Source organism: Lonchura striata, chromosome 17 (genome assembly GCF_046129695.1).
Source record: "Lonchura striata isolate bLonStr1 chromosome 17, bLonStr1.mat, whole genome shotgun sequence".
NCBI classification, from domain to species: Eukaryota; Metazoa; Chordata; class Aves; order Passeriformes; family Estrildidae; genus Lonchura; species Lonchura striata.
The window spans coordinates 974,419-996,959 of NC_134619.1; the positions used below are offsets into that span (position 1 = coordinate 974,419).

General features: G+C 49.9%; 1 long non-coding RNA gene across 1 annotated transcript in view; it reads right to left on the reverse strand.

The window, feature by feature from the left end:
- Nucleotides 1-10,384: 10,384 nt before the first annotated feature.
- The window catches only part of LOC110475233 (uncharacterized), a 105,330-nt gene continuing 93,173 nt past the window's right edge, over nucleotides 10,385-22,541 (reverse strand). Inside the window, exons 3-4 of the long non-coding RNA XR_002466230.2 lie at nucleotides 10,618-10,792; nucleotides 10,385-10,416 (exon numbers count right to left, since the gene is read on the reverse strand). This is a non-coding gene — a long non-coding RNA (uncharacterized LOC110475233). The remainder of the gene's footprint in view (nucleotides 10,417-10,617; nucleotides 10,793-22,541) is intronic.

Here is a 22,541-nt window from a genome sequence, read left to right on the forward strand (position 1 = left end):
CTGGAGCCCTCCCTGACGCTCCCTGCTCGTCCCGGAGCTGTGCAGCCCCAGCAGGGCCGGGGTAGCACTTTACAGATTTCCCCATTTGCTTTTTCATTTCTCCAGTGCAGTTCAGCCGTTTTTACGAGCCCCTAAAATAGATTCCTGGGTGAGCTCGCTGCTGCAGCAGCGTGACTCAAGTTCTTGCAGGCAGGACAGGCGTTGGATCTTGTCTTGGCCGTCCCTCGTGACGGTGATTACCCCAGCCTCCCGTGGCTGTTTATTCCACTATTTGTATCATTACGAAACTTATCCACATCGTTAGATCCCATTTTCTTCTGCTGCTGGGGGCCACACAATGGCACCCAAACTCGCCAGCAGCGCTCCCAGGCAGAGCCAGCACTGCCGAAGGTGGAATTGCTGCAGGACTGGAATGCCCTCAGATACATTTCTTTCTTTCTTTCTTCCTTTCTTTCTTCCTAAATAACAAAGTTTCCAACAAGAGTTGGGTTTGTGGGGGCTGGAAGGCAGGGTGGATTGAAAGATAAGATGTACTGGAGGTATTTATATCTGTTTAAATACTAGTCCAGTTTTGGAGACTGAGCTCTACCAGGCATGAAGGAGCTAATCCCCATCCTTAAACCCTGCCCGCCCCAGTGCAGCAGAGCCCTGCTGCAACCTAAAGAAGGATTTTAAATTACAGCTGTATTCCAAGGAATCTCCGTGTTAGGATGAGAGATTTCCAGCTCAGGAGGAACCTTGTCCAGCAATGATTTTTTGTACAGACAAGAAAATGATGGCCACAAACACACCAATTTTACAGTAGTCTCAGAAGGGATCTGTGAGAGACTTGGAAAGAGAATTCCCCAGTCCTTCATTCTTAATCTTGTATTACCCTCATCATTTACATTGTAGGAGCTTTGTAGTGCCATTAAATGCATGGAGGCCATGAAATACTCTGCCCTCTAAAACAGCATATGAGAAAACCCAGGTAATTAAAACATTTCCTAGAAAATAATAGTCTGGAAAAAATAGCTTGTAAATGAATCTGAGAAAATTCCAAGCACTGAAGTAGACAAAAGATTCCAAATACCTTTTCTAATTGCAGTGGAGGGATTGGAAAATCTCTGTCCAAACAGCGTCTCAGCTCCAAATATTGATTTAGTTTCCCATGACAAATAAGATTCTGCTGGCTGAGAGCAGGACTTGGAATGTCTCAGTTGGCCTCAGGGCTTGCTGAGCTTCTCTTCCTGAAGCCACTCAGGACAGCTCGTGGTAGGCAAACCATGCAGAGAACTCCAGAGAACTGCTCTCAGCTTTATAGAAATTTAGAAGCAGCATTTCATTTGGGATTTTTATTTTTATTTTTATTTTTATTTTTATTTTTATTTTTATTTTTATTTTTATTTTTATTTTTATTTTTATTTTTATTTTTTTCAAATGATGTATTACCACTGATTAATTTAACCAGGTCTTTCTTATTGCTACTAAAATAACTGAGATTTTTGTCTGTAGAAATCGGCCTGTAAACCCCTGGCACTAGCATCCACTTTCCAAAGCACTGGTTTATAATGTGTTTGAATTCAGCAGTGCTTAGTTCTGCAAAATGAATCATATGTAGCAGTTAAAAAATAGATTTAAAAATGCAATTATAGTTTTGAAAGCAGTTCTTCAGTTATCACTCTGTTACCTGCCCAAAGCACGTGCAAGCCAGTGCAGTTCTGACACTGTGATGCTGCTTTCCCACCTTTCCCACTGCTTTCCATTGGTGACTCTTAGAAGATGCAGGAAATTTTGTGCATCTTCCTGCACTAATTGCTGCTCCTCTGCCAAATAAAGCCACCCTGCTCCTCTGCCAAATAAAGCCATGCTGCTCGGGCACTGCAGCTCCCAGGGCTGGCAGGGCCCTCGTTCCCCAAATCTGCTGCATTTGATCTGCTGGAATGGGAAACTCCACTGGAACCCAACTTGCCTTTTGTGATCATTTCCCCACCTGCTCAATGGTTCAAATGTTTTATTTTGAGTAAAAGGCTTTTCTCCCCTCCTAGATGTGCTGGTGGATAGATGTGGGAAACTATAGGGTTGGAATTCAAAATGAAGAGAAGTGGGTTAACACTTGCTTAAGAGAATTGGTTTGCATTTACAACAGCGACATATTTAATTCCAAACCTCCCAATTGGGTGCCACGATTTCACAAAGTAGTGCCGAATTTAATTCCCATTTATTATAAATATTCCCCCCAAAATATATTTACTATGGAAATTACTCATATAATAACAATAAATAATAACAATTTCCAATAATCATTTCCAGCTAGCTTAAGATAAGAAAGCCTGTGATCTGGACCTGGGTTTCACCCTGCCCTGTCCTGCTGGCCCTCGCTGTTGGGGTTCCCGTGTCACCCATTCCTTCCCGGCTGCCCCAGCACCTTCCCGGGGCTCCGGGGGTTCAGTCAGAGCTCCGGTCAGGTCCCGCTCCCCAGTGGCAGAATAAATCCTCTGGGAACCGAGGCCGGAGAAGCGCTGGCTCAGGAGGCTGCGGAGCTGCGGGAGCTGCGGGAGGCTTTGGAAGGCTGCGGGAGATGCGGGAGATGCAGGAGGCTGTGGAAGGCTGTGGAAGGCTGTGGAAGGCTGCGGGAGGCTTTGGAAGGCTTTGGAATGCTGTGGAAGGCTTTGGAAGGCTTTGGAATGCTGCGGGAGGCTTTGGAAGGCTGCGGGAGGCTTTGGAAGGCTGCGGGAGGCTTTGGAATGCTGCGGGAGGCTTTGGAAGGCTTTGGAATGCTGTGGAAGGCTGTGGAAGGCTGTGGAAGGCTGAGGAAGGTTGTGGAAGGCTTTGGAAGGCTTTGGAATGCTGTGGAAGGCTTTGGAAGGCTGTGGAAGGCTGAGGAAGGCTGCGGGAGGCTTTGGAAGGCTGCGGGAGGCTTTGGAATGCTGCGGGAGGCTTTGGAAGGCTTTGGAAGGCTGTGGAAGGCTTTGGAAGGCTGTGGAAGGCTGAGGAAGGTTGTGGAAGGCTGTGGAAGGCTGAGGAAGGCTGCGGGAGGCTTTGGAAGGCTGTGGAAGGCTGTGGAAGGCTGTGGAAGGCTTTGGAATGCTGTGGAAGGCTTTGGAATGCTGTGGAAGGTTGTGGAAGGCTGCGGGAGGCTTTGGAAGGCTGCGGGAGGCTTTGGAAGGCTGTGGAAGGCTTTGGAAGGCTGCGGGAGGCTTTGGAAGGCTGCGGGAGGCTTTGGAAGGCTGTGGGAGGCTTTGGAAGGCTGTGGAAGGCTGAGGAAGGCTGTGGAAGGCTTTGGAAGGCTGTGGGAGGCTTTGGAAGGCTGTGGAAGGCTGAGGAAGGCTGTGGAAGGCTTTGGAAGGCTGCGGGAGCTGCGGGGCTCCGCTCCCAGCCCCGCATGCACCCAGACTCGTTTGTTTGCTGCAAACACCGCGCCCGTGCCAGCGAGTTGCAGGATCCTGCTGGGGCTGCGGGGGCCCAGCGGTGGCGGGGGTAGGAACCGAGGGCTCCAAAGAACCAAAACCCCCCGAGCCACCCTGCACCCTCCTCCCCACCTGGGCGCAGGGCACGGGTGCTTTGGGACAGATTTCCTATACGTGAGCGGAGGAGCTTCGGTTGGAGAGCTGGACGCGATGGTGACACATGTGATGGGAAAATATTCCAGAGCAACGTGATGAAACAATTCCTTGGCTGCAGCGAGGCAGGAAGGGAATCACAAGGACCGGAGAAAGTGCCCGGAGCCGCTCCGCGAAGCGCAAGGGGGGTGGCTCCGGCAGAAGCAGAGTCCTGCTCGTTCCCCCGGCCTCTGCCATGCACACGCAGCTCGGGGTGGGCGTTTCTGACAGGGCTTCTGAGCCCAGGTGTCCTGGAACTGTAAAATACATCTCCTGTCTCTATTGCTTTTTGCAATGCAAAATCCAGAAAACAAACCAGGAACGTAACTTACTGAAATATTTTAGCATGTCTAACACTTCGATGTACCAGGAGCAGAATATCTGGGGGATAACTTGGCACAACGAGATGAGGAGAATTACAAAAAAAAAAAAAAAAAGAGGAGTAATTATCAAGGAGTTTGGTTGCTTAGAGGAATGCAAGCTGGCCCCTAGCCAAGAACACTTCAGTTAAGCACACAAGCCAGCCTCGGTGCCAGCCCTGTGAAGAAACCCAAACTCTGCACAGGGCTGCTCTCCTGCTGCTGAGTTATTGATGGCCACTCAGGGTGGCACAAAACATTTCTGTGCTTGAAGTTAAGAACAGTGCTGATTGCTGGGCCGAGTCCCCAGATCTGAAGGAGTAGGAGAGATGGCAGAAGGCCTTAATGTCATGAGTGCACTGCAGTGCCCTCAACCCCTTTTAAAGCAAATTACAGAGCTGCAGAGTTAATGAGTGCAGAACACTGACAGAAATTAAGATGCAAGGGATAAATACAGAGCTTTGGAACAAGAGACAGTTTCTGGTCTTGCCTTTTCCACCAGTATTTCATATATCTTTACATTCCCAGTCATCCCCTACACATAAGAGAGGCTCATGCAGGTATGTGCATCTGCAGTTCCAGGTGCAGTTGCCATAGCTGCAGGTGAATTTGCCTGTTCCATATTTAGATCCTGATCTTACACATGTGCTTCATTTTATACATGTAGCTGTAGTGATTTCAGTGGAACTATTATTACTGGCATGAGTAATGATAAATGCACAAATCTGTATTTACATGGGATGCATTTACATGGATCTGGATATCCATGGATCTGAGATCACAGTGTCTCTGGGAAAATCTTTGTGCCTTGCTGAGTTTTGCAGCACATGCTCCAGCAAATTCCGAGCACCTCACTTGGTGTGTTTTGCAGTCTGAGAGAGCTCGCTGTGCAAAGGGAGATGACAGTGGCTCCAGCATTTCTGCATTTCCCAGGGAAAAATCCTCAACCACCAAACATCTGACAAGTGGGATACAGCCTGCGTCCTAACAGCTCCACTGCAGCGAGTGCTGTACCCAGCACAGCACAGCAGGGCTGCACGGGAGCTGCAGGGCTGCATGTGCCCAGTGCTGTGCAGACGCTGCCAGCAGACAGGGCTGCACAGGAGCTGCAGGGCTGCATGTGCCCGGTGCTGTGCAGACACTGCCAGCAGACAGGGCTGCACAGGAGCTGCAGGGCTGCATGTACCCGGTGCTGTGCAGACACTGCCAGCAGACAGGGCTGCACAGGAGCTGCATGTGCCCGGTGCTGTGCAGACGCTGCCAGCAGTGCCCGCAGCTGCCCGCCCCGGGTCACACTGCGGGGCAGCTGGGCTCGGGCAGCGCTGCCCAGGAGATGCTGGAGGAGGAGCTCTCGGCAGGCCCCAGGAATCCTCCTCACCCAGGGAGCCCATCCAGCTCGGCGCTGGCCAGGCCTGGCAGCCCGGGCTTGGAGCACGGTGTGAGAGAGCCTGGCTGCTGATCAAAGGGCTCTTGAGCAATAACCCACTGCACATCAGCAGGAGCTGCTGCCAAGAGCCAAGGACTTCCCTGGGCTGGAAGACAACTGATAAAGCAGATGCTGAGAAAAGCAGTGGTGCCTGCATTGGGTAATCTGAGTGAGACTGATGGCTACTGGAAAATGCTATTTGGATTTCAGCTCTGCAATTGCAGAAGCCTGATTTGCTAATGGCTCCCAATTTGTACCGTGCTTGGGTTTAGTTTTTATTTTTGCAAAGCATTTCATTTAGGGGAATAGATGCTCCTACTTTATGGGGAAATCTAATGCTCCTTGGGAGCTCCTCCTCTGTCAGTAACAAATACGTGTTGATTGTGCCTTCCCCCAGATGAGGGGAGCTTGGCTTGTGAGGGATGGGGCACTGGCAGCAGTGGGAATGAGGCTCTCAATCCCCTCGTCACGCAGGCCTGTGGCTGCTTGCAGGGGACACAGTCCTTGAGCAAGGCTGGCAGGGTGGAAAGGGACTGGCAAAAAGGACAAGGAGGCAAATGTGCACGTGCTGGAGGGGCCTGGGAAGAAGGAAGCGATACCCAGCAGCCCAGGGTTCTGGGAAGGCTGTTGCAAGCTGGGGCAGTGATGGGAACCACTTCCAGCAGCTGAGGGATGATCTTCCCACCAACGCCAGCGTAATGTGAAGAGAAAACTTCCCTCTGCTCTCTCCTGCCAAGCCTTAAAGGCAGGGTTAGGGACCAAGGAGTCACATAGCAGGTGCTCCCTGCACAGCCCTGCAGCAGCTTTGTGAGCGCAGGGACAGTGGCTGTGAACGAGCAGGAGCTCAGGCTGCTGTTTACTGCTATTTATTTTATTTATGCACGGGACCTTCCCATTGCGCAGCCCAGGGAACTCCCGGCTCGGCCCTCCAGGTGGTCCCTCCAGGGCAGGGCTGAGGCACACGGTGAGGAGGGGTGGGGTTGGGTGGGAGAGGCTTTCATTGCTGCCCTACCTGTTCTGGGCATAAATTGAAATGATCAGTCTCTAAATCCTGCCAATTAGGAATGCTTTACTGGCATGAGAGCCAGTTTACTGTGACAGGTAAAGCAAAAATATTTCTCTCTCTCTCTTTTTTTGTTTTTTAAAGAGGCAAAGCCTCGCTTCAGCACGGAGCAGGGTAGCAGGGGTCAGCAGGGACTCTGTGGGTGCCTGGCAGGGCTGGGCAGGGGTCTGCAGCTCTGGGCAGCTCAGGGCAAACCTGGCATGCTCGTGGGCCCTTCCAGCAGTGCCCTGTGGCCAGGCAGCCCCAGGCTGGGCAGGGGGCTGCAGTGCCCCCAGCACCCTGCCCTCTGCAGTGACTCCCCAGTCCAGCTGGCACCAGGGCTGGGCAAAGGAACACAGCGCTGACCCTTTCCTACAGCTGCCTGCTAAGAGCCACCTGCTTGGCAGAGCAAAATGAGATGCTTCCACCAGCCTCTGAAGCTGCTGGTCAGGGTGGGAGCTGTGCTCTCAGTGCTTTCCCAACCTTCTGATCCACAGATTCCTGTAATGAAGAGGCAAATGGACCTCTTGCGCTTGTTACTCGTTGGTTTCTGCAGACATTGTTCTGTTTTTCCACTCTGCTCTCTCTCCCAGGGTAATATTGCTTACTGTAAAGGCCAGAAGCACAACTGTCCCTCACTCCAAACCCTTCCCAGACAGTAATTTGACCACACAGAGTCTGGCTCATAACGTATGTAAAATAGGCAGATGCTATTAGAAAGTAATTTTTTCCCTCACCGAGCAGCCTGTCCCTCATTAGGAAATTCTCTGCAGGGGCCATATTTTTATCCTGCCCCATAATCTCCAGGTATTGAAGATCACCCTCAGAGCTGGCCAGCATCTTCCCTTTCCTGCCTTGGAATGGAGCTGGGCCCTCCCCGAGCTCCCCGAGCCTCAGCCCTGTCCTGCCAAGGCCCTTTCCCGTGCCAGTCTGTGACTCCTGCTGCTGGCAGCTGCTGGCACAGGCTCAGTCCCTGTGCAATGGCATTTCAGGGACAATGACATGAGCCCCCCCGGTTTTATTGTCCCAGAACGCTCACACCTCGTCAGGCAGGATGGGGGAGCACTGAGGGGATTCTAACTGCACCTTCAAGAGGCTGCTGGGAACGTTCCAAGAGATGAGCAGGGTTTAGGACCCTGCAGAGCAGAGAGTGCAGCAGCACTGGGCAGACTCTGCTGTTGGATGTGTGGCCCAGCACATCCCTGGGTCCCCCTGGCAGGTGGGACGGGCTCAGTGCCAGGTTTACCTGGCTGAGGGACACCAGAGAGGGGAAATTCCCTTCGGCAGTGGCCGTGGCACCAGTGGCAAAAGCCAGGTAAATATCTGTTCAAGGCGAAAGCCAGGTAAATATCTGTTCAAGGCAAAAGCCAGGTAAATATCTATTCAAGGCAAAAGTTAAAATCAAATTTTTGCATATTATTATTTTTACGTGTTTACTTCTTGCTGCAGGAATTGTATTATTTTAGATGAAATGCTGAAAGCGTGTCTCCAGCAGCTCCATCAGAAGCCCGTGTGTGCTCCAGAGTGAGGATCTGACACATCTGGCACTGACACTTGGGGCCTTCCCGCACAGGAACAAGTGCCCCGGGACCAGAATGAACTTTTCCAAGTGAAACAGAAATGACAAAACAGTTCCTGGTGCACCAGCCAACTTCCAAGGCCAAATCCAGCTCTCTGCAAGTCCAGGGGAAAGGTCATGAGGAATGAGGAAGAAAAGGACCTGCCAGCACTGCGGAGCAGAAAAGCTTCTGCAGGGACTGAGGGGACGGTGGGATGCCAGCCCCGGCTCCTGGCAGCGGTGCCCCTCGCTGCCCTCACTGGGGTGGGCACCTCGGGGCCAAACCAGCGCTCTGGTCAGAGGCATGAGAGGCTCAGTGAGGTTTCTGTGGGCACTGCAAATACTGGCTGGCAAGCGCTGCCTCCCAAGGGCAGCAGGAAGAGCCAGGGCCCTGCCAGGTTTGCCTGGGCAGCAGCCCCAGCCCGGCTGGTTTTGGGCACCGCGCCTGCCGTGCCAGCCCCGCTCCGCGCATCCCGGGCGGGCACAGGGGCACTGCTGGCACCTCTGCCCGGCCCGGCAGCGGGGCTGAGCTTGGCGCTTGCCTGCATGAATCACCGACTGCTCAAATTGAGAAGCGTGCATATGCAAATGGCGAATTAAAGCCATTAGCATAGTCAGTTAGCCAAGCTGCAATCGCAGCCGGATCTCACAGCAGCGATCCCACACCCATCGGGAGCGCTGCCTTCCCGGCAGCTGCGGCCAGAGCCTGCTCTAAAACCCATTTTTCCTCGTGCAGTTCCAGGAAGGAAAAGGAAGAGCTGGAGTTTGCCAGCAGCTTCCTGAAATCCTGGGGAACGGTACAAACCCAGGAGCTGCCGGGGATAGCTGGGGGATGACTGGGAAGGATGGCAACCCAGGCACCCTCTTCTTTAATCTGCCCATCTTTGGGATTCTGTCAACCCAAACAACGTGGGTTTCCCTCTGCTAGCAAATACTCTGACACAGGAAAAGACTATGTGCCAGATTTTGACTTTATTTACATCGAATTAGCTGAGATAGAATCTGAAACTAGAAACTTTCTTTATAAAGCTACAAATAGCTATATTATGCAGTTTTAAGGGGTTAAGAAAAGGAGGAAATCATAACCACAGAAGTCATAAAGGCAACTTATCCCAAGCCAAATAGTTTTGTTTCTAATGCAGGGCTTTAATTATAACATGTCATATAATGATGACATAGTGCTATAATAGGCAAATATAATGCATTAATCTGATATTATATTCTGGCTTTAACAATAGGTGCAGCGAACCAGCCTTAGTGGATAACTCATTCAGAACCTATCTGCACACTCCACCTAGATACTTATCTGCCTCTTTAATTAAGTGGAGGGAAACTTCTTGAAGCCATACCCATAAAGCCAGTCTCTGATGATAGCAGAGTTACTGGAAGCCTTTGGTAATCGTTTACACCCACGTTTTGTGGTTAGCTTCCAACCTGGGCTCTTTCCTTCTCACTCTGGAAGCACCTATTTATCCCGCAGCGTAAATCCCCGGCTGCTCTCACCAAGGGGGCACAAGGACTGCAGGGCTTGTTTGAGCAGCATCAGCAGCTGCCATTGCCCCTCAGCACCGAGCCAGGCTTCTGAGCCACAGCTCTGGAAAAAACCTTTGGCACATTTTCACTTACCCGTGGCTGCTTGGAGCAGGGCAGCAGGGGAGGGCAGTGCCACTGCCCAGAGCACGAGGTCCCAGGCTGTCCCCAGGGACACAGAGCTGCAGTGGGAGCAGGACTGGGAGCCCTGGACAAAGTCCTCTCTCCTGATTCATGGGCCCTGCGTAGCTTTGTGTCCACTGAAACCCACCCTTCCTGGCTTCTTCAACACAGAGAGCTGGGAGGCTTTGCCCACTGGGAGGGGAACAAAATGTAATATAAATTGTCTCAGAGAAGTGGTTCCTGAGCTGCAGTGCCTGCTCTCTGCTGGGGCTCTTGGAGGGAATATCCTGCTCTGAGGCTGGAGCATCCAGAAGTCACAGACCCAGCAGGGGATGGCACCGGGGAGGAGCTCAGGGACAGCAGTGCCGGGGCCATGGCAGCCAAAGGCCAAGGTGGCAGGAGCACCCAACCAGTGTGACAGTCCCTGCAGCAGCACAGGGCCACTGCACGGGGTCCCTGCACTCCAGCACACCTGGGCTGGTCCACTGAGCGCAGCCAGAAGGGCTCCAGCAGCTGCTGCCTCCTTTTCCTTTTCCTTTTCCTTTTCCTTTTCCTTTTCCTTTTCCTTTTCCTTTTCCTTTTCCTTTTCCTTTTCCTTTTCCTTTCCCTTTCCCTTTCCCTTTCCCTTTCCCTTTCCCTTTCCCTCTCCCGGGGCTCACATCTGTGCCCTCCTCTGGGCTTTCCCGGAGTGAAAGGCTCTGCTGCTGCCCTTTGAACAGTCCGTGTCGAGAATGTCCCTGCAGAGCTCCTTAATCTCATGGTGGCGCCTGGCTAATGCGGAGCTGGGCACTGAAATGCTGAAAAACAGAGAGATAGTGAGATAAGATTAGATACAGAAGTAATTTAGTCACTCATCATACAGAGCAGCTGACATAAGTTCGTTTGTAAAGCCAACTGCTAAAATTGCTTTAGAAGCCCTTACATTTGAATTCTGTTGAAGGCAGAGCTTTGATCTGAATTGTTCTGGTGGCATGTGCATTATTTGAATGGAAGCTCACCTGGGCAGGTAGTACCAGACCGGTCATTCCTGGCATTCCCTTCCACGGGAAGCAGTGTCCATGCAAATCCATCCCTTTGGATAGCTCGGGGCAGGCAGATAACTGAGCATCGTGGAGCAGACAGACACTGAAGGCATCAGCTCCGTGCTATGCTGATATGCAGAATGAATCATGGCTAATAAAAGGTTCAAACAACCATATATATGACTAAATGTAACCCCAAAACACTTTTAAGTTAGGCGTGATCAGAAAATAAAGGCAAAAAATTAATAGATAAGTGTTATTCCTTTTCTTTTTCATTAATATTTATTAAATCACACTGTGGGGGAAACGGAGGAGGAAGGGAAATAAAAGAGACCTGTCCAATTCCCTATTGTTTATACCACTTCTTTATTTCTTGCATTCATTGCAGGGGAAATTATTTACATTTGCATGTTATGTTTTGTAATTTGGCATTAAAAATTTTCAAAGACACTTCCCGGGGCAGTTTATTTTTGAAGTGGGTTATTTGTTTTCACCCTAAATATGAGGCCACACAGAAGCATTGCCAGCTATGGAAGGGGCAGGGGGTCAGAAGGTGTGGAGCTGCTTGGTGCCTGTGCTCCTCTGAGGGGTGTTCCCAGCACTGCCCCGTGCAGGGCTCAGGCCCTCCGCAGCAAAAGCTGCCAGGTGTGGGGATGAACCACAGCTAGATCACTGCAGCTCTTAATTAGTGGCTGCTGAACTCTCGGAAGATTCTGTGGCTGAATTAGGATAAGCACTCAAAGTTCAAATGTTAGGCAAAGTCTCTTTGGTTATAATGCTGGAAGTCACTCTGGAGCTGGCTCGCTCATCCCATTTTTAATATTTCCTGGCTGAACCACTGCACAAACTGCAGCTGGCACAGAAGGCAGCTCCCTGCTTCGTGCCCACCCAAAATCGGTGATTGCAGGCATGAGCAGCAGTCTCCACACAGCCCTTCCCACAGGCTTGGACCCTCCTGTGACAGGGGCTTTAGGGCTGGAGGGCTTGGAGCAATCCCACTGAGCATCAGAATCCTCATTTCCTCCGATTTGGGGAGCTCAGCCTGTTTGTGCAGGCACTTGCCTCTTGCAGTGACAGTGACAGCCAGACCCCAGGTGAGCATCTCACTTTTGTGCCCGCACGCTGGGAGGACCAAGGTGCAGCTGCCTCGGGGATGCTGATGCTGGGGTGGCCCGGCCCCCGCTCCCCCCGATGGGATTTGTGTCCCCCTGGGACAGAGCCCGTGGCTTTTCCTGCACGCGCTGCGCTTCGAGGCACTGCAGCATGGCACAGATTGTCTGCACACAATGCCCACGGACAGTGGTCCTGCAGCCCCTGGCACTCAAACCCACGTGTGCCAAGCGTGCCAAGTGTGCCAAGCGTGCCAAGTGTGCCAAGTGTGCCAATCAGCGCCGAGCTGCCAGGATCAGGCCAGGATGAGGCCAGCAGCTACAGGAGCTGCACCCATGGGCGCAGGGCCTCTGCACAGCAGCAAACACTGCCTTTGCTGTGTGTGGGTTTGACATCTGCAGAGTGGTTCAGCCTGAGAGTAAATGCAGTAAGTGTGTTTTCCCCTGGTGCTCTGTGTGCCAAATATGTGCTAATGGAGCACTAAAGTCTGCTATTGGCTGAGGCAAACATTTAAAAATAGGTATTATGTAGTAAAGTAAAAGAACATAATATTAATTTAATTTTCAAAATTGCCAAGCAGCAGGCGGCTCTTGTTTGTTTAGTTTTGGGTTTGGGTTTTTTTTTTTTTTTGAGAATCAGTCACTCATTTCTGCCTAGACTTTGGAACATGATTTGATATTCCTATTTATTTGAGGAACATTGGCCAAATTACTGGCTGTCAGCTAGGATCTTTATCAGGAAATCTGTAACTGAACATTCCAGGCCAAGACGCAGAGAAACCAAAACTGGGAAGAAACTTGCATGGTGTAGTGGCAGTTACACTGGAAGCAATAACTAGGATTAAAAATTCCAGTTCCATTAAAAAGCCACGTTCAGGAGAAGCAGCAGAAACATATTTTTGTGAACCTGGAATGTGTGTTTTTGTTTGCAGGGGTAAGAGCTCTCCTCCTCATAACACTGTGACTTCCAAAGCTTTGAATGAATAACCGTAGCTGATGAATAACACTACCTACAAATGAAATCTTAATTGCAAAACAAAGGAATAATAAAGGAAAGTTAATACATTTTTGATTTTATTTAAAGCCTAGAAAAGTTTAGGTTGGAGTTTGGGTGAAGGTTTGCTTGCTGCCTTTCCCCCTTTTATCTGAACCAGCTCACTCAGACCTAATCTTCATCATCTAAACCACAGGATTAACACACAAAATAACTTTGGAGCAAGCCAGGTCCAAGCAGGAAGCTGCAAGTGCCATCATGTCTTCATGATATTAGCCAGCAGAATAACTGTGGTTTCTTCAGTTTTTTGGTGGTGTGTTTTTCTGGTCGGTTGTTTTTCTGGTTTTGTTTTGGTTTTGTTCTAATTCACTACGTGTATGTTTTCCTTGAAAGGGCCTGCAGTTTTTGTTTCTTTGTGTTGGGAACATTGGGATTCCCAGACTCCTGGGGGGATGCTGGTTCTCTGGGCAGTGACCCCCAGGAACAGCAACGAGCCCAGGGCTGTCCCTGCTGAGCTCCCGGTGCAGAGCAAACCTGCAGCCCGGGCACGCCGCTCCTGGGGGGTTAAAAGGGAAAGAGCTGCCCCTGCAGCCAGAGGGGATCGCTCCTGCCGCGCTGCATCCGGCCTGGAGGCTCCTGGCCCTGGCCCGGGAAAAGGAACGCTCCTTTCCTCCTCCCAGCACCCCGGTGGGCTTAGGTGGGAACTCTGCACCAAGCTGCTCCGATCCCAGCAGCTCTGGGCATGTCCAGACACAAAGCTGCTGCTGCTGGAAGAAATGTTATCCTGAGCAGGGAGTAACCTATGGAATTGTAAGTGCTTAAGTCCTCTTTTGCATCTGGCCCAAACTTGCAAGAGAGGAAGGGCCAAGTGCTCAGAGGCAGCTTCCATTTTATGGCTCCAAATTGTGCAAAAAAACTTCTGGACTCGAACACTTTGCACCTGTGTTTGTGCTGGAGTGAGGAGAGCCCCTGCCAGGCACGGGGAGGCTCAGGCTCTCTGCCCCTCTCTGCTCTGGGAATTCAGAGGGGAGGGAGCCTCCTGCCAGCCAGCCCAGTCCCATGTGCCTCCCATGCAGAGCTCCGTGGTTGGCACACTGGGTGCTGGCTGGGCACTGGCATGGAGCAGCCTGGCTTCCTTGGAACGTTTCCTCTGCATTGTACTGTTCCTTCCAGCATTTCACAAACCGCCACAAAGGAGACGACAAAACAGAGGGGGAAAAACCTTCTCAAAATGAATTGTGTGTCCCTTCCCTCGCTACCCCAACAGCCTTGGCAGGCTCATAGGAGCCAGGCAGAGCTGGTCTCTGCTGGCTCTTGCTCTTTGCTCAGTTTTATGATAATCTGGGGGAGTTTGGTCATGGAGTGGTAAAAGCACAAGGGGGGAATACTTAGCCTTCATTCCTAGCTCTGCACCAAGACCTGTTTTTATTGGGATGACATGTTTTGGTTGTCCCATTGGCACAAACCTTGTTTTATCCATTTGCTGCTTGCGTTATTTCCAGGGCTTTCTGAGGCTCAAATCAAAACAATAGCAAAACATCCTGATTCATCTGCAAAACAGAGTATAAACCTGAGAGCTGTGACCTCCTTGCTCTCATTCAAAGGCTACTAAAGACAATGCAAAGGCATCCTCTGACTCCTGTGTGCTTTAGGTTGCAGAGCTGCCCTTGATCAGATGGAAAAGAGAAGGAAGGCCAGGAGAAATCAAGGGAGAGTTGGAAGGGCTACAAGGGACATTAATGAGAATTAAAAGACACCCTCAGGGGATGCTGGAGGCAAGGCTTTTGTCAAAGCTTGGCTTGAACACACAAATTTAGGGACTCAGCTTTTGCAGCTTCTTGGCTCATCCCTGGAAGAAAACAGCTTCCTGTCCTAACCTCTTAATGGGAGTTCAGTTTGCCATTCACAGTACTTTTCATACCTGAAAGAACAACTCAGTTCTGCTTTCATGGCAGAATTCCCAGTGATTTCATTGCGAGCACAGCTCACATCCTCTTATTCTCTGCTGTTCAGTGCTTTTCCCATCTTCCCATGCTGTGAGGCTTGACTGGTCCCCTCCTCTCTCCTGCTCGTTCTTGGTATCTGTTTCTTTGACACAGGTGCTAAATCCATCTAAAAATCATATTTGTTTCTGTAGCAATCAAAAGAGTAAAAAGGGGAAATGAATTCAGTGTCTTCTGCAGCTGTTCAGCACCTCTGCTGAGTGTGTTCCCTCCTGGGCTTTCCCAGCAGCTCCAGCTGTTCCCAGATGGGTTATGGGGGACAGGGCCCCTGGACTGCCCCACAAGCAGCTGCCAATGGAGCACATGAACAGCCCAAAGCACGGATACAAAAATGGAGAAAAGGAAGAACCAGAAAGGTATGGCTGTTCTTGAGAAGGAAATCCCAGGACTGCATTCTCTGCACTGCTGTTTCAGCAGGGTGGGTTCCACAGCAGCCCTGGCTCTGGGCTCCTGCTCTGAGTGCCTGGGGTCAGTGCCTACAGCTGCCCTGTGTGCCTCTCACCATCCCCTTTTCTTGCTTCCAAATTGCTTCCAAACAAGTGTCAGGTTGTACATAAAACCTGGAAAGTTTATCCAAAACCAGATTTTTCTGAAGTTATTCCAAGGCTTTTATCTAAACAAACCCTGCAAAGATCTGTAACCACGATCCTCTAATAACCATGTCATGCCTAACCCTCATGCCATCAATGACCACCTTCTGTCATGGGTGATGGAAGTGGAAGAATATGAACACTGATTATAAAAGGAGATGCTCTGAGTTGTGATCAGAGATGGTTCGGTTTCTAGCAAGATACTAAATTGGATTCACTAGCAGCAGTGACATAAAAGACATTTGATAATTTGATCCAAATATTTAATTTTGCTTTAAGGGTTTTTAAAATACAATTGAGCGCTAAACTAAAATGGAAATTAAATCCCAAAGCTAAAATATTTCACTTACAAAATGTAAATTTGTTCAGAATCTCGGGGTGATATAACCACACCAGTCAGCTGAAACTGGTGCTAGTTCCCCAGGCTTTTTCATTTTCCTGGATTTGACCATTCTGGCTGAGATTCCCTGACGGGAACTGGGGGAGGAGGTGGCTGGGAAGGAGCAGGGTGTGCCAGAGGCAGGGTCTCCGTTCAGCAGGCAGGTGGCTGGCGCAGGGCAGGGAGCTCCAGCCCAGGGTGGAGCTGCTGCACTCCGAGTAAGTCACGCTCTGCTCCGGTGTGTCATTAGCACGGCAGAGTCACAGCCAGCCCAGAAACCCCACCTGGCAGCACAGCACCAGGCACATTCTGCTGCCACAGAAATAAAGGGCCGTAATTAGAACTGTGCTTCTTTTCCCTCCAGATTTTCTTTAGGCCTGTCCCCAGAACTAATCCCAGGCAGGTGATTTATTGTTTATCCACGTGACATTTAAACTCAGTTTAAATGTCTCAGTTTAAACTGACTCAGTTTATCCATGTGACATTTAAGCAGCGTATTTAATACAGTTGCAGTTCATACTTTAAATTCAAACACAGCATCAATCCAACAATTTTTGGCAATTAAAAGGCAGCAATGAAGTGTCAGGAATCCAAGGAGACCCCGACCTAATTTACATGGTGTTGCTCTCAAAAGCTGGCAGCGCAGAGCGCATCTTTTGAAAATGTTTCTATTAGAAGCTGATGTTTATGATCACTCTCAGCTTGGCACAAAAACATTCTTCTAAACATTTACATTTCGCATACTTTAGGACAGTTGAAAAATGTTGGCTTGCAGTTATCCACGGTGCAGAGAGGCTGTGAGGAATGTTATAGTAAAGCATTAATAGCCTTGTACTTTTCTTGTTCTTTGATTTACTGTGTGGTAGTTTTTATCCTGGTTGTGTTCTTGATGTTGCCCGTGCTGAATTGAGTTTCACTCAAACGACATGAGCCAGCATTTATTTTTCTAGCTAAAAAACCCAAAGTCAATTAATTTATAAACAATAATTTATACTCATGTTATAGTCACCATTTGGAGACATTCCCATTGGAATATATTTCCTAGATACTCTTGCAAAACTCCCCGCAGAGTCAGAAAGGGAGTTTTTCCAGGAGATGCATCCACGAAGGAAAGACTGGTGCCGTTCCGGTTGTCCAAACAATGCTGCCATGTTCTGGTTTGCCTCTGACTCTGATCACAAGGTACAGAATCAGCACCAAAATTAATAATACAGCAGAGCCCTGGTCAGTGCCTGTGGCTCCAAGGTGAGCACTTCCATGGGTGACTGCCAGGCTGGGTAAGGCGTTTGTGCTCTGGCTGCCGTGCAGGGCGCTGGGAGCTCCCCAGACTGTGCCATCAGCAGCTGGACTGATGGCTCCTTCCTGCTGCTCCCTGCTGCTCCCGGGCTGCCCAGCCCCACCCAGCCTCATAGCACGGCAGAAATGCTCAAAAAACCAGCATTGGCTTCATCCTTCCCCAGGAGAACCGCTTCCAAAGCTATGTTTTTAAAGCACAACCAAATTGCAGACTGGATGTGTATAACTGTGCTCAGCGTGTTGCCCATGTCCCAAATCATTTCAGGATGTGTATGGGCACAGTTAAATGGATTAGGACTGGTACTTGGAAAACAACAAGGCCCTGAACAGTGCCAGCTGCTGGGCAAGGCACTGACCACTGCTGGTACCTGCAGAGTGCAGGATGGACGAGTGCAGGGATGCCCCCACAGATGGAATGAGTGCAGGGATGCCCACACAGATGGAATGAGTGCAGGGATGTCCCCACAGATGGAACGAGTGCAGGGATGTCCCCACAGATGGAACGAGTGCAGGGATGTCCCCACAGATGGAACGAGTGCAGGGATGTCCCCACAGATGGAACGAGTGCAGGGATGCCCACACAGATGGAACGAGTGCAGGGATGCCCCACAGATCTCCTTTTCTGCAAATGCCCTCCATGCAGTGCCGGGGCAGTGCCCGGGCGAGCCCGTCCTGTGGCACAGTCGCTCCTGCCCCGGGGAGCTGCAGGACCAGGCTTGGTGCTGCGTGCTGGACACCTGGGCACTGTCAGTGCCATTCTCTTGGCCCAGCTGGGGACAAGCCCTGCGAAGGGACACGGAAGCCACGGTGGCTTCAAGTCAGCAGCTTCGGCTCTGCCCTTTGTGCTGCCAGCTGGAGACGGGTGCCTGCTGAAGAGCTTTGTTCTATGGCACTGGGGGAAAGAATAAAATTTGCTGTATGCCTTGTTGGCAGCAGTAGTAGAGAACTCCAGGCAAGGGAATTTTACAAATTGTGAATACAAATTGTAGGTGTGAAGTCTTAATTGCTGCTCATAATTAGGCAACAATACAAACAAACTGTACACATATAATGCCCCTCATCAGAGGAATTCAGGCAGCTCGGAGAGTTCATTAAGGTCTCATGAGGCCATGTTGTGGCAGTGCCACAGGAGACCCCCTGAAGCAGCTGTAAGGCACCTCTCCCTCTCCGGGCCGTGGCACCGAGCCTGGCACTGGCAGGTCAGGAATGTGCTCGTTCCGGCAGCTCCCGGAGCTCCCGCGAGCCCAGGGCTCGTGGTGTTCAGGGAGAAGCTTTTATCCAGCAAGATAAAAGCTGGGACACTCTGGCTTGCATCAAACTTGTTTGGGAATATTTGCAAACTCATGGAAACAAAAGACAATGTCTCTTGACAACACATTTTAGTGTAATTCTGTGCAAGAACACTCTCATTCCAGAATGAAAATGACCACACAAAGACTGACTCAAAACTAACTCCCTGCCAGCCTTTAGAAACTGAAAGTCCCATTTTAAAGTTGAAGGCATTTACAAAAAGCCCATGTTTTTATTTAGCTTGTTGTTTCCAGTGTGTTCATCCCCCAGAGCAAGCACCCCACATCCCAGCAGTCGGGGGGCTCTCGAGGGGCCCAGGGGCAGCTGCCTCACTTCAAACAAAGCTCCCAAAATCAACACAGCCAACAGGACCTCGAGGTGCTCAGTGGCTCCTTTCGGGGCAGGCAATAAAGGTGAAGGTGTTTTGAGGGGTTTTCAGAATTTTAGCCTGAAACTGGGAGAGAGGATGAAGCTGAGCAATTGCTGCACTCACAGACAAGTCCTGCCAGAACAACAGCTAGCGATCAATAATCTCTGTTCATACAGAGGAGCACATACAGGAAACTCCTCTATTGGAAACTGGTAACAGCACAAGCCATAAGTTACTAGAATCTGTGTAAGCAGGGCCTTGAACAACAGTAATAACTCTGCATACAGAAACAAAGGGAGCAGCTCAGAGTGGGTGGGAAGCAGCAGCCAGCAGGCTGGCTGGGAGGAAGGCAGAAATAATAAAGCACCTGGTTCCCAGGAAGGGCCAGAGGTGTATTTACAGCAGTCACACTCCTGCTGGTCAATTAAGTCTAAACCCAGGGGAACCGCTGCTAAAGTATCCATTGCTGCTGGCTTTGGGAGAAGTCAATTAGAGACCCATTTATATTATAAAACCTAATTTTAGGAAATAAAGGAGTGGAGAACTTCAAAGGGTTGTCCAAAGAAGGCTGGAGCCCAGTGTATGTTCAGCCTGGGACCAATGGATGCCAGTCTCTGAGCATGTGAGCACTCTTTGAGACTCCAGGGGAGAGCGATTAAAAGACTGGCCCCTGGTTGCAAAATTGAAGCCAGAATTGAAACATTTTATATTTGTTTACTTCACATTTTACTTGTTTACTTCCTCCCTGCCTAGTATCTAAATGCTTGATTTTAATTGTTTCTAAATAAACACTTGCTCAGCCTGGCCTTGGGGGAGAGGTGAGTGGAGCCAAAGCTGTGGAGCTCTCGGGCAGGGAAAGCACCACACACAGACAGCCTGGGCAGCCCAGCACAGCCCCGGCACTGGGAGTGGGCTTTGCCAGGCTGCACAGAGCCAGTGCAGGAGCTGGCAGTGCCAGCTCTGCACAGGGGGGCCTTTGGTGGCCCTTTCCGAGGCGCAGGAGCCTCCCCAGGGCTCCTCCAAGTGCTGCTGTACCACGAGGAGATCAAAGCCATACCACGGGGTAGTGACAAAGCTGAAAAGAATCCAGATTGCCAGCTCCCTGTCCTAAATACCAAATGTGGTCCTGCCTTCCCTAGGATAAAAGCATAAGGAAAAATATTCTAAAAGCTTTCAAGAAGGAGTGTGGATTTTGCTGTTAAAAGGAGGAAACATTATCAAAGGATCAGAAAATTCCACAAAGTAACACAACAGTTACTATTGCAAAACTCTGGGGGATCTCTTCTGTGGTATGGAGTTATTCAGTGGCTCAGACTCACACCAGTGTTTCTTCGTCCTCCACAGTCATAAATTCTTTTTCCTGTTTTGGATAAGTTCAATAAATTCAACCCTTTTGGCTTCAATGAGAGGCAGACCTTGCCCAAAATGTGACATTTTTATTGTCCTTTCCCTAGAACATTTACGCTGTGTTTATCAGGTTCATTTCTCTCTTCATTAGAAGTTAATCGCAGCACCATTAGCACAGCTTTAATGTCATGAGAATCACACTCTGTAGGGTGCATCCTATGACTGCCTCAGAAATCTCTCCCTGTGGATATTTTGTCTCTGTGAAATAGTCTGGTTCCAACTATTCATCTTTGCCAAGAAGAACAATGTTACCAATTATTCCTACAGTGAAAAATAATCAGAACAATCATTTGTTTTCCTGCAGTTGGTTGTACACGTCCTTCATCAGAAGAAATTCAGCTATGAATTAGAAAAATGTTCTTTCACCTTCCCAGGCTCTGCAGTCTGTGCAGGATTCATGGTATGTCTATGCATCAGATGAGTTATTTTACCTGGGAGGTAGGAATTGTTCCAAGTTCATACCTGCTCCAGATGTAATTCATTTTTATGAAGGAGACTGGCAGAAAGCCTATCTACAAAAAATCTCCACTGTTATTATGTAGAGCGTAGAAGAGTTAACAGTGACCCAGTAAAGGAATATAAAGGTGGTTTTGTCAAGAGAAAAGATCTGTCATTACTGAAAAGAAATGAGATAAAATTACTGAAAGAGCATTTCTGATCATGCAACCAAGGAAATGTAGAACAAACTCCAGAGCATAAGAGGGGCCTGTGAGTCCTAGCCTGGGAAGAAGGTACTACAGATTCTTCTTCAGAAAAGGCCATCTCAGAACCCAGGCCTGAGCTCAGAGACTCAGACATTCTCAAAAAATGCAACCAGATCATGTTCTGGGACACGAGCAGCTTTGGAACCTGGCTCTGGGGTTCTGCTTGGACATGCCATTCATACAGATAATCCCCAGGTGCCATCCCCTGGCAGCTCTCAGGGTCGGAGCAGATGCACCCAGGTCACCAACAGCTGCTCTCTGCACTCAGGTGGGAACAGTCTGCTCACACAGCTCTGCATTTCCTTTCTCTGTGCCCAGGGCTTGTGGAGGTGTTGTCCGAGGTGCTGAGTCCTCGCAGGTCACTGCAAGGCTGGGGCTGGCTACAGGTGCCACTGAAAAATCTCGTCATTGCCTTAATCATCACCAAAGTCTCATTAGCAAGATTTGCAGCTGGTATCCAGTGAAATCTGAGATAGCAGCTAGTTCTCAGTAACTAGTAATACCAGTTTTTCTAGAAAATTAATAAATGCAAATGTTAAGTGCTCTAAATTCACTTAATAAACAGGTCACCTGGAAAGATTTGTGGTTTTCATTTGAACAGAGAATATAAATAGAAGAGGAAATGGAAAGTCTGATGCTTGGTGTCCAACAAACCCCACGATGTGGCTGAGCTTTTGCAGGGCTCACTGGGCATGCAATGAGATAATTAGCAAAATCTCATTGCAGTCTTCAATCACTGTAAAACAGATTTAAATGCTTTCTAAGAGTGCAGCCCACTAAGGAAGTGACTTCAGTGCTGGGCTGGGGCTGCACTGCCCAGGGCAGGAGCACGGGGCTGAGGAGCTCCCAGGAGAGGTTCTCATCCCAGGAGAGGTTCTCATCCCAGGAGAGGTTCTCATCCCAGCTGGGGACACGGGCACGGGAGGACACTGCCAAGTGTCTCATCCCACTGAGCCAGGGTGTCCAGGGCCACTCAGACCCCTGGCCTGGGGCTGAGTGAGCAGAGGAACCTGAGGTTCATCCCCAGTGCTGTGCTGAGTCCTGGTGCTGCTCCCAGTCAGGCTCTATCCCCAGTACCCCAACTGGCTGCCCTGTAACTGGCAGATCAAATTCCCAAGAAAAGCTTTGCTGTGAGTGCTCAGTGCTGAAAAAACCCCTCTGCCTCTCCTGAAGTTGTCTCTTGGAGACAAGCATGGATTCCCCTGGAAATCTGCCCAGACCTGAAGGTGCATATGGAAATGGGTGTTATTGCCTGCACTCTGTGTTTGTGACCAAACGCTCCCTTGCCTGCATTTTCCAGATTTTTCCTAACTTGGATGAGATTGTAAATCGATAATAATTGGGTGTCATCTTGATAATGAATTATGGATTGAAAATGAGTCTCATTGAAAGTTTGAAAAATTATGCACTTGCCTCCAAAGGAAAAGGAAAAAAGACACACAAGGAGAACGAACCTCCTGTATCACAGACAAAATGTCTCAGCAAAACTAACTCCAAGGGCAGATTGTTTTGTGAATCAGAGCTCCTGCAGTGCCTCGCCATGTGCCACCTTGGACCCTGCTCGGCAGTGTCAGGGAGCAGCTGGCACGTGTCCTGTGCCCAGCCAGGAGCCCCCTGCTCCCCCAGGAGCCGACTCCGCTGCAGCTCGGCGTGGGCAGCAGCAAAAATGACCCCGTTGACCACCAGAAGGAGTGCAGGGCCCAGCTGGGAGCATCAGGTGTCCTCCTGGAGTTCTGCAGGGCTCCCTGAGTCTCCCTC